The following is an 8,502-nucleotide window of genomic DNA, read 5'->3' as shown; positions in this document are numbered from 1 at the left end:
ATGAGTGTATGTTAAAACAGGTGGCAGCAACATAGATTTTTAAATCACTGGACTTTGGTTTTATCTCTTGCTCTCAAGGTTGCTCAAAAATTTAGAAATTAATACCAACACACGTTTTCTATTTTCATAGTCTTTGCTTTTGTGACAGTTCTTACTTATGCAGGCATAGTTTTGCCTTCGTGAAGGAGTATGCTCAAAACACTTCTCTTGTGTTTAATCGCCTTGCTTTCTTAAGCAGCATTCAGTCACTTAAGTTTTTAATATATATAAATGAACTTGATGTATTTTAGTGTAATATATTTATATATTCACATTTTCTCATTAGTATTATACATTCTATACCATTGGCTAGATTAATGATATTATTATTAGAATTACTAAATGTCCCCTGCAAGTTACCTATATTATTTCCCAAGAAGCTGATAATGCTGTCACTAAAGGGGACAAAGGATATATATAAACCTTAGATATATGAATGATTTGGGACTAGTGCTTACATGTAAGCCCTAATCTAAGAAAAATTTGTTCTTATGAAGTGGCCTTCCTTGAGACTAATCTTCATTAAGTGATCACTGAAGTTATGGGTGCTTTAGCACAACTATGATAAAGAAATCAGATGGTGCCTGGCTATCAGAAAGAATGATGTCTGGGGTCTTCAGGTCTTGTCTTAAAAAAGCATTAAGCTAAGCAAGGTGTCAGCTAAGTCTACCTGGAAGATGCACACCAGCTTGTGTGTCCAAGGATTGAAAATAATACAATCCTAAAACACAGCATGGGATTGTATTAGAACTGGAATTCTGAGCACCTGGCTTGCAGAAGGGTATGGATGACAATGAAAGCCCCAAATCCACTTGATTTAAGTCTCCATTTAACTCTCTTGAACATTGATGAGGAATATAAATAGTCTTGTCCTCAGATTGTGTGCATTAGAAAGTGGATTACTGCAGATACTGTTCAATTAAAATTTAACATCTCACTACTTGTTTTCCCTTTTGACCCATTTTACATTTTATTCTCATTTTTGTTACTTTCTGCTTTCTTTGGGATTGAGGTTGTTTTATTTGTTATTATTGGTTGCCTTTTTGGTATGATTTTCCATATATGAAATCCAAGATAACTAAATATATACAGACTAACTACATTCATAGCACTTTAGGGTTATTACAGGGAAGGTTATTTTTGGGGGGGAAATGGGGAGCTCATAATAAATACAAGAATGTAGAAAATTATATAAAATATTTGTGGTAATGATTGCACAACTCATAAATATATTTAAACCATTGAATGGTATGATACATGACTTAAATGTCAGTTAAACGGTTAAAATGGGTAGTAGAATTTATCAGAATTTGTATTTGTTTTTAATTTTTATTCTAATGGCTTTGCTTTCATTTGTTTTTACTTGGTTGCAAAAAAAAATCCCTGAGCAGTCATTTCAATTTCACAACATACATAGATAATTTCTATGCAATTTCTCTCCTATTTCTGACAGTCATAGTTACCCTGTCTGGTTAAACATGATGTTACTTTGCTATATTATGTCAAGACATTTATGGAGCAGATAGCAGGAGAACCATGTGGTGACTGGATAAGAGACTCAGGACCAGAATTGTTAAACTTCATAATCATGTTTTGTCTGTCCAGCTCCATACTTATGGGGCATCTATAGATTAAAAGAAAGTTTCACACGATAAATGGCATTTTCACTTACAAAGTACCAGATTTTTCAAGACTATGTACTAGGTAATTCCTACATCAAACTCCTTGCTAGTTTTCTGTCCTAGTTAATGACACAGAAGATCAGAATAGCGCAATGCTCTCCAGGATAAAAGGAACAGGATAAATAACAGGGGGAAAATGACTTCTGCCATTTTTCAGGGATTTTTCAACAACTCTTATAAACAAAAAGAAAATTGAAGAATATGTCATGTGGAAAATGTAAATATATTGGAAACCACAGGCTTTTCTCCCATTTTTCTGATTGCTAAAAGTTTTATTTATTTTAATTACATCACTGAAAATTAAATGTCCTCATTGTAAAATTTTCACATTAAGGCACTTGCTATCTGCAAAAGCAAATGTGAATTTTCTGATATGAACATGTCATATTAACCTCAGGCTTTTAAAAAATAGAATTTTTTCTGTGTGAAAAAATGGCTTTGATTTTTTTGCACAGTTGATCTAGAAAGCAGGGTTCTCTCTCTCTCTCTCTCTCTCTCTCTCTCTCTCTCTCTCTCTCTCTCTGTCTCTCTCTCTCTTTCTCTTCTCTATGGTACAATAGGGCTAGCAAACAGAGACATTAGAACACTGATGCAGAAATATGCAACACCTCTCAGTGTGTGGTACTGTGGTTGCGTTTGTGTTGCTATAATGCAGGAACCACAGCACTCGTGTTTTTAATACCAGTGTCCTCAATGGCGGGCAGATTTTAGCAGTGTCTCTAGACTAGGAAAAAGTCCTGGGGATTTGTTGTATAGAAAACAACAGAATGCTGTCTGTCTTAATTGCTTTGGACACATCACCAAAAAGGGTCAATCACTTGAAAAGACATCATGTTTGATGAAGCATAAGGTCACACCTTACTGTGATGGATTGGCACAATAACTGCAATGATGGAATTGAACATGCTGGCAATGTGAGGCTGATGCAAGACCTGGCAATATTTTGTTCTGTTGCACCTAGATGTTTGCCCTAAGTCACAATGGACTAAATGGCAGCTAATTAGTTCATAATACTATGTCCGCTTTGAAAACTGGACTTCTTCAGCATGCTGGAATCCAAAGGAAATATTAATACAGTGTTTTGAAGCTGAAAAGAACAATGGCATGAATATACTAATCAGGTGATGATGGGTTTATATAAGGGTAAGTAAAGACATGACGAATCACAAAATAGTATAAACAATCTAATGATCGATCGCGTGGCAACTTGAAGTACCATTCAGAAAGACACAGCAAACTTTGTTATCCAAGAAGAACAGGGTAGTACTCCAACCTTGTTTTGAAACCTGTTTTTAGCTTTTTACTTTTTCTACTTCTACTGGACTTTACCATCTATTTTATATTGAAACTTCCCAGAGGAGAGGGCCTTTTTAGGTCAACTGGTCAATATCTAATACAAAATGTTTCTGATGGGTAGAATTCTCTTTCTCTGGCCATTTCTAGAACACTAGCTAGCCTCAATCCCTCTTGTAATCAGATCTAACAGGGGTGGCAGAGTCAACATTGGCTTCAAGCCAAGCAACAACTTGTGCTTGATTTTTTTACAAAATGTTACCATAGTAAGCCTTTTCATTTCCAGAAATAATCCACAAGCTTTATTGTTGATAAGACTTCTTCAGTCTCTATGATTTCTGTCTCAGTTTATAGCACACAGAAAATGCAAACAAAAATCAAAAGACTAATTTAGAAATTTTAAATTAGGGTCACACACACTGCTATTTTTATTTCCATCTTCTCTCCATTTTCTCTCCTTGGTATTTTTCCAGTTGGCCCCTAAATTATTATTTTAAAACTTCGAAAACCCTTTATGCTGCATTGATCATCTAGAATCAAATATTGTTGATGAATAAACATAATAAAGTGCTAGTGCCGTGCAAGATACAGTTCCTTCCTATATGAGCATGCCATATCCTTCAAGGAACTGAAACATGTTGCACAATGTAACGCGGCCTCAGTAATTACTCCAAAGTCCATTCACGCCAATCAAATTACAAGAAGCTGACTCTTAGAAACCTTTACCACATACACTTTTTCTTCATTTATGACAATAACTCTTTACTATTTATAGACAATCCATATTGAAAACAATTTCTGTTCTAAATATATTTTACACCTTAGTATAAAATGCTCCTTTCACTGACCCCATTGCTATGACACTGATTGGAAATGCCAGCTGTAAGAGGTGAAAGATCCAAACTTTATTTCAAGGATTGGTAAAGATGGAGAGCAGCACTCCTGTACTCAACACTGTTGACTTAGTGTTTTAATGCACTAGTTTTGCTGCAATAACCTAATTGCTATCAATATCTATTTTATGTTACGGGAAATTATATAGCACATTCTTAATCCAAAGAAAGGAAATATTAACTACACTAAAAACAAAACAAAGCAAAAACTAATTAGAGATTTAAAATATTTGTTATGTGCTTTGTGGGGATGAGATAAACAATCATGAGTGTTCATCTCGTGATAAACTTATTATTGTACTGAAACTCAGTCTGCCTAACCCAGGGACAAAAAGGAGGCAACATTGCACTTTCCCTAAAAAGACTTTACTGGTTTGCTCCAGGAAATTTACTTTTTATTGGGTGTATACTCCCATAATAACAGTTGTCACCTGGTAACACAGTTGGTTCTACCTTCTGCCGTCTAACTCCCTCACTCAACTCATTGCCATCGAGTCAATTCCAACACAAGTGACCCTATAGAGCAGAGTAGAACTGCCCTTGTGGGTTTCTGAGATTGTAACTCCCTTTTGGAGGTGAGATCCCCAAGTTGCTCCCACAGCCCAACGTATAACCACTACACCACCACTGGTAACTCACATTCTAAGGCACGTATCTGGGCACTGAAAGCTGTATAACAAGTAAGGAAAAGAAAACCAAACAAACTGTTTCTGTCTGTCTCTATTCTATTCTTCTGTGTCTATATCTACATCTCTATATATGTGTGTGTGTGTGTGTGTGTGTGTGTGTGTGTGTGTGTGTGTGTGTGTTGACCCCCCGAGACACACACCTAGTTGTTTATTATTTTTTTAGAAATCAGGATCACACTCAAACACTTGGTTTAAAAGAAAGCACATTTTCTTCAACTGGACTTAACACATTAGACTTACATCCTTTCTTGTCATGGTTTGGTGCCACCAAGTTGACATTGAACAAAACTGTAAAGGTTTTCTTCAACGTGTTAAAGAGCAACAATGTCACTTTGAGGACTGTAATGTGGCTGAAACAAATCATGATATATTCAATCACCTCATATGCATATAGAAATGATTCATTGGAATTCTGCTATTATATATGGTAAAAAGTTCCAAATATTTACATGTATTTAATTATATAGAGATTGAACGATTTAAGGGAACGTATACTTGCATTTCCCAGATGGCTAGTGAAAAAGAGCGTTTCCTCATGTGTTTATTAACTATCTGAGTGTCATCCATTGTAAAACTTCTGTTCAAGTCTTCTGCCCACCTTCTCAGAGGGTTATTTTCTTGCTGTAAGCTTGTAATATAGTGTAGATGTTAGCAATTAGTCCTTTGTTCATTACATTGTTGCTAAATATCTTTCCCCAATATGTGGGCTTCTTTTCTTTTCTAAAAAATCATTTTATTTGGGGGCTCTTACAACTCTTATCACAATCCATACATATATCCATGTGTCAAGCATATTTGTACATTTGTTGCCATCATCATTTTCAAAACATTTTCTTTCTACTTGAGCCCTTGGTATCAGCTTCTCATGTTTCCCCTCCCTCCCTCATAAACCCTTGATAATTTATAAGTTATTACTATTTTTTCTTCTCTTACACTGACCGATGTCTCCCTTCATCCACTTTTCTGTCGACCATTCCCCTGTGAAGTGGTTATATGTAGAACTTTGTGATCAGTTCCCCCTTTCTCCCCCCATCTTCCCCTTACCCTCCTGGTAGGGTTGATCTCAATATATCGGCCCTGAGGGGTTTACCTGTCCTGGATTCCCTGTTTCCAGCTTTATCTGTACCCGTGTACATGCTACTGGTCTACTCATGCTCTGGTCTACTCAGGTAGAACTGGGGTCATGATAGTGGGGGGGGGGCAGCATTAAAGTACTAGAGTAAAGTTGTATGTTTCACAGGGCTATACTGCACCCTGACTGGCTTGCCTCCTCCCCATGACCCTTCTGTAAGGGGATGTCCAGTTGTCTACAGATGGGCTTTGGGTCTCCATCCCGCACTCCCCCTCTTGCAAAGATATGATTTTTTTTGTTGTTGTTCTGGGTCTTTGATGCCTGATACCTGATCCCATCGACACCTCATGGTCACACAGGCTGATGTGCTTCTTCCATGGGGCTTTGTTGCTCTCTGCTAGATGGACACTTGTTTATCTTCAAGCGTTTAATACCCCAGATGCTATATCTTTTAATAGCCGGGCACCATCCAATTTCTTCACCACATTTGCTTATGCACCTGCTTTCTCTTCAGCGATCCTGTCAGGAAGGTGAGCATCATGGAATGCCAGGTTAATAGAACAAAGTGTTCTTGCATTGAGGTAATACCTCAGTAGAGGCCCAATTTCCATCCTCAACCTTAATACTAAACCTATAAATATAAGCACATAGATCTATTTCCCCATTGTCATATGTAAATATATTTACATATGTAAATGCTTGTATTTAGACCTCTATAAATGCCCTTTGCCTCCTAGTTCTTTCCTCTACTCCTGGTTTGTTCCTCTATTTCCTTTTACTTTCTTTCCTCTTGCCCCGCTATTATGTCCAGCCTTCATTTGGGTTTCAGTGATTCCTCTAGGTTACATTGCCCTTGATTAAGCCCTATCAGGTCTCTTACATCCTCCTTGCATTTGATTTTAGATCACTTCTTATTCCCTTGCCCCTGGGTTTGTTAACACCCACTTCCACTTTCTTTTTTCTCTTTTAATTAAGTCTTTAGATGTACACACGAGTTTATTTTTAATGAGTCCTACTAATTTAGTTTGTCTTCCACAGTACTAGATTCGTCCCAATTTTCTCATTGATGAGTCTAATATCTTTGGATTTTACTTAGATCTTTGACCCACCTTGAGTTTGTTTTTGTACATGGGTCTTGTTTAATTTTTCTCTAATTTTTCCAGCACCACTTATTAAACAGGGCATCTGCTTACCACTTGATTCTTATTGACCCTTTGTAAAAAATCAATTGTCTGTATGCAGATGTTTCTATTTTTGTTTTTACTGTCCTTATCTATCAATCTGTGTATCTATCATTATATGAGTACCAGGCTGCTTTGACAACTGTGGCTTTATAGTAGGCTTTGAGGTCGGTTGTGTGAGAATACCTACTTTGTTCTTTTTGAGTAGTGATTTGATGATCCTGGACTTCTTCCCACTCCATATGAAGTTGGTAATGAATTCTTCTATTCCCTTAAAGAATGACGCTGGAATTTGGATCGGTATTGCATCGAATTTGTAGATTGCTTTAGGTAGTATTGACAGTTTCACAATATTGAGTTTTCTGGTCTAAGAACACAGGATATTCTTCTATTTCTGTAGATCCCTTTTGGTTTCTTCCAATGATGTTCTGTAGTTTTCTTTGTACAGATCTTTTTGTTATTTTGGTTTTGGGGGTTTGGGTTTTTTTTTTTTGGTGTTGTTAGATTTTATTCCTAGGCATTTCAGCGTTTCTGTTGCTATTTTGAATGGTATTGTTTTCTAAATGTCTTCTTGGTATTCCCATCCTTGGTATATAAAATCCAATTGTTTTCTGATTGTTAAACTTGTATCTTGCTACTCTACTAAATTCTTGTTTTCTTTCTAGCAATCCTATTGTGGACACCTTAGTATTCTCAATATATAAAACCATATCTTTTGTGAACAGTGAAAGTTTTACTTCTTATTTCCCCACTTGTACTCCCATGATTTCTTGCCATTGTATTATGGTCTAGTCAGGATTTCCAACACAATGTTTTTTTTAAAATGGGGACAAGGGACATCCTTGTTGGGTTCCTTTATTCAGTGCAAATGTTTTTAGCTTTTTTCCATTGTGTGGAATATTGGCTATTGGTTTTTATATATGACCTTTATTGTGTTGAGAATTTTCCCTTCTATTCCTTTCTTCTTGAGAGCTTTTATGAGGAACGGATGTTGGATATTGTCAAATAATTTTTCTGCATCAATTGATATGATCATATTTTTCTGACCCGTTTTCTTGTTAATGTGGTGGATTACGTTAATTGTTTTTTGGATGTTGAATCATTCTGGCATCCCTTGTATGAATTCCACTTGGTCATGATGTGTTGCTTTTGTGATATGCTGTTGGATTCTATCAGCCAAGGTTTTGATGAGTATTTTTGCATGTTCATGAGGGATACTGGTCCGTAGTTCTCTATCCTTGTAGGATCTTTACCTGGTTTTGAGAGAGAGAGAGAAGTTTGTTCATGTGTGTTTCACCACTAGATGTGTGATGTTTAGGGTACTTTTTTTTAGTGTGTTGGTTTTTGGGTGGTGTTGTACCCTGTGGTGGCCTCAGATTTGAGTGCTTCAGTTGTTGGTTTTGCCCATAAAGAGCTGAATAGTATTTTTGGTATTCTGGTTTTGTTTTTACAAATTCTCTAAATATTTCCTTGTTTGTGAAAACTTTCTTCTTCAAATATCTTGCAAAGCTTTACTGGATAAAGGATTCTTGGTTTGCCGGTGTTGTCTTTCAACTTTGGGAAAAGGTTACTCCAATTTCTTCTTTCCTGCCTGCAGAGAGGTCTGAGCTTATTCTTAGCTGCTTACCTGTATATGTGACTGCTTTAGCTGTT

The sequence above is a fragment of the Echinops telfairi genome, unplaced genomic scaffold, assembly GCF_000313985.2.
Source record: "Echinops telfairi isolate 266 unplaced genomic scaffold, ASM31398v2 ScPeMD7_7427;HRSCAF=8465, whole genome shotgun sequence".
NCBI classification, from domain to species: domain Eukaryota; kingdom Metazoa; phylum Chordata; class Mammalia; order Afrosoricida; family Tenrecidae; genus Echinops; species Echinops telfairi.
The sequence above is the reverse complement of the archived record's forward strand: the minus strand, read 5'-3'. Positions refer to the sequence as shown.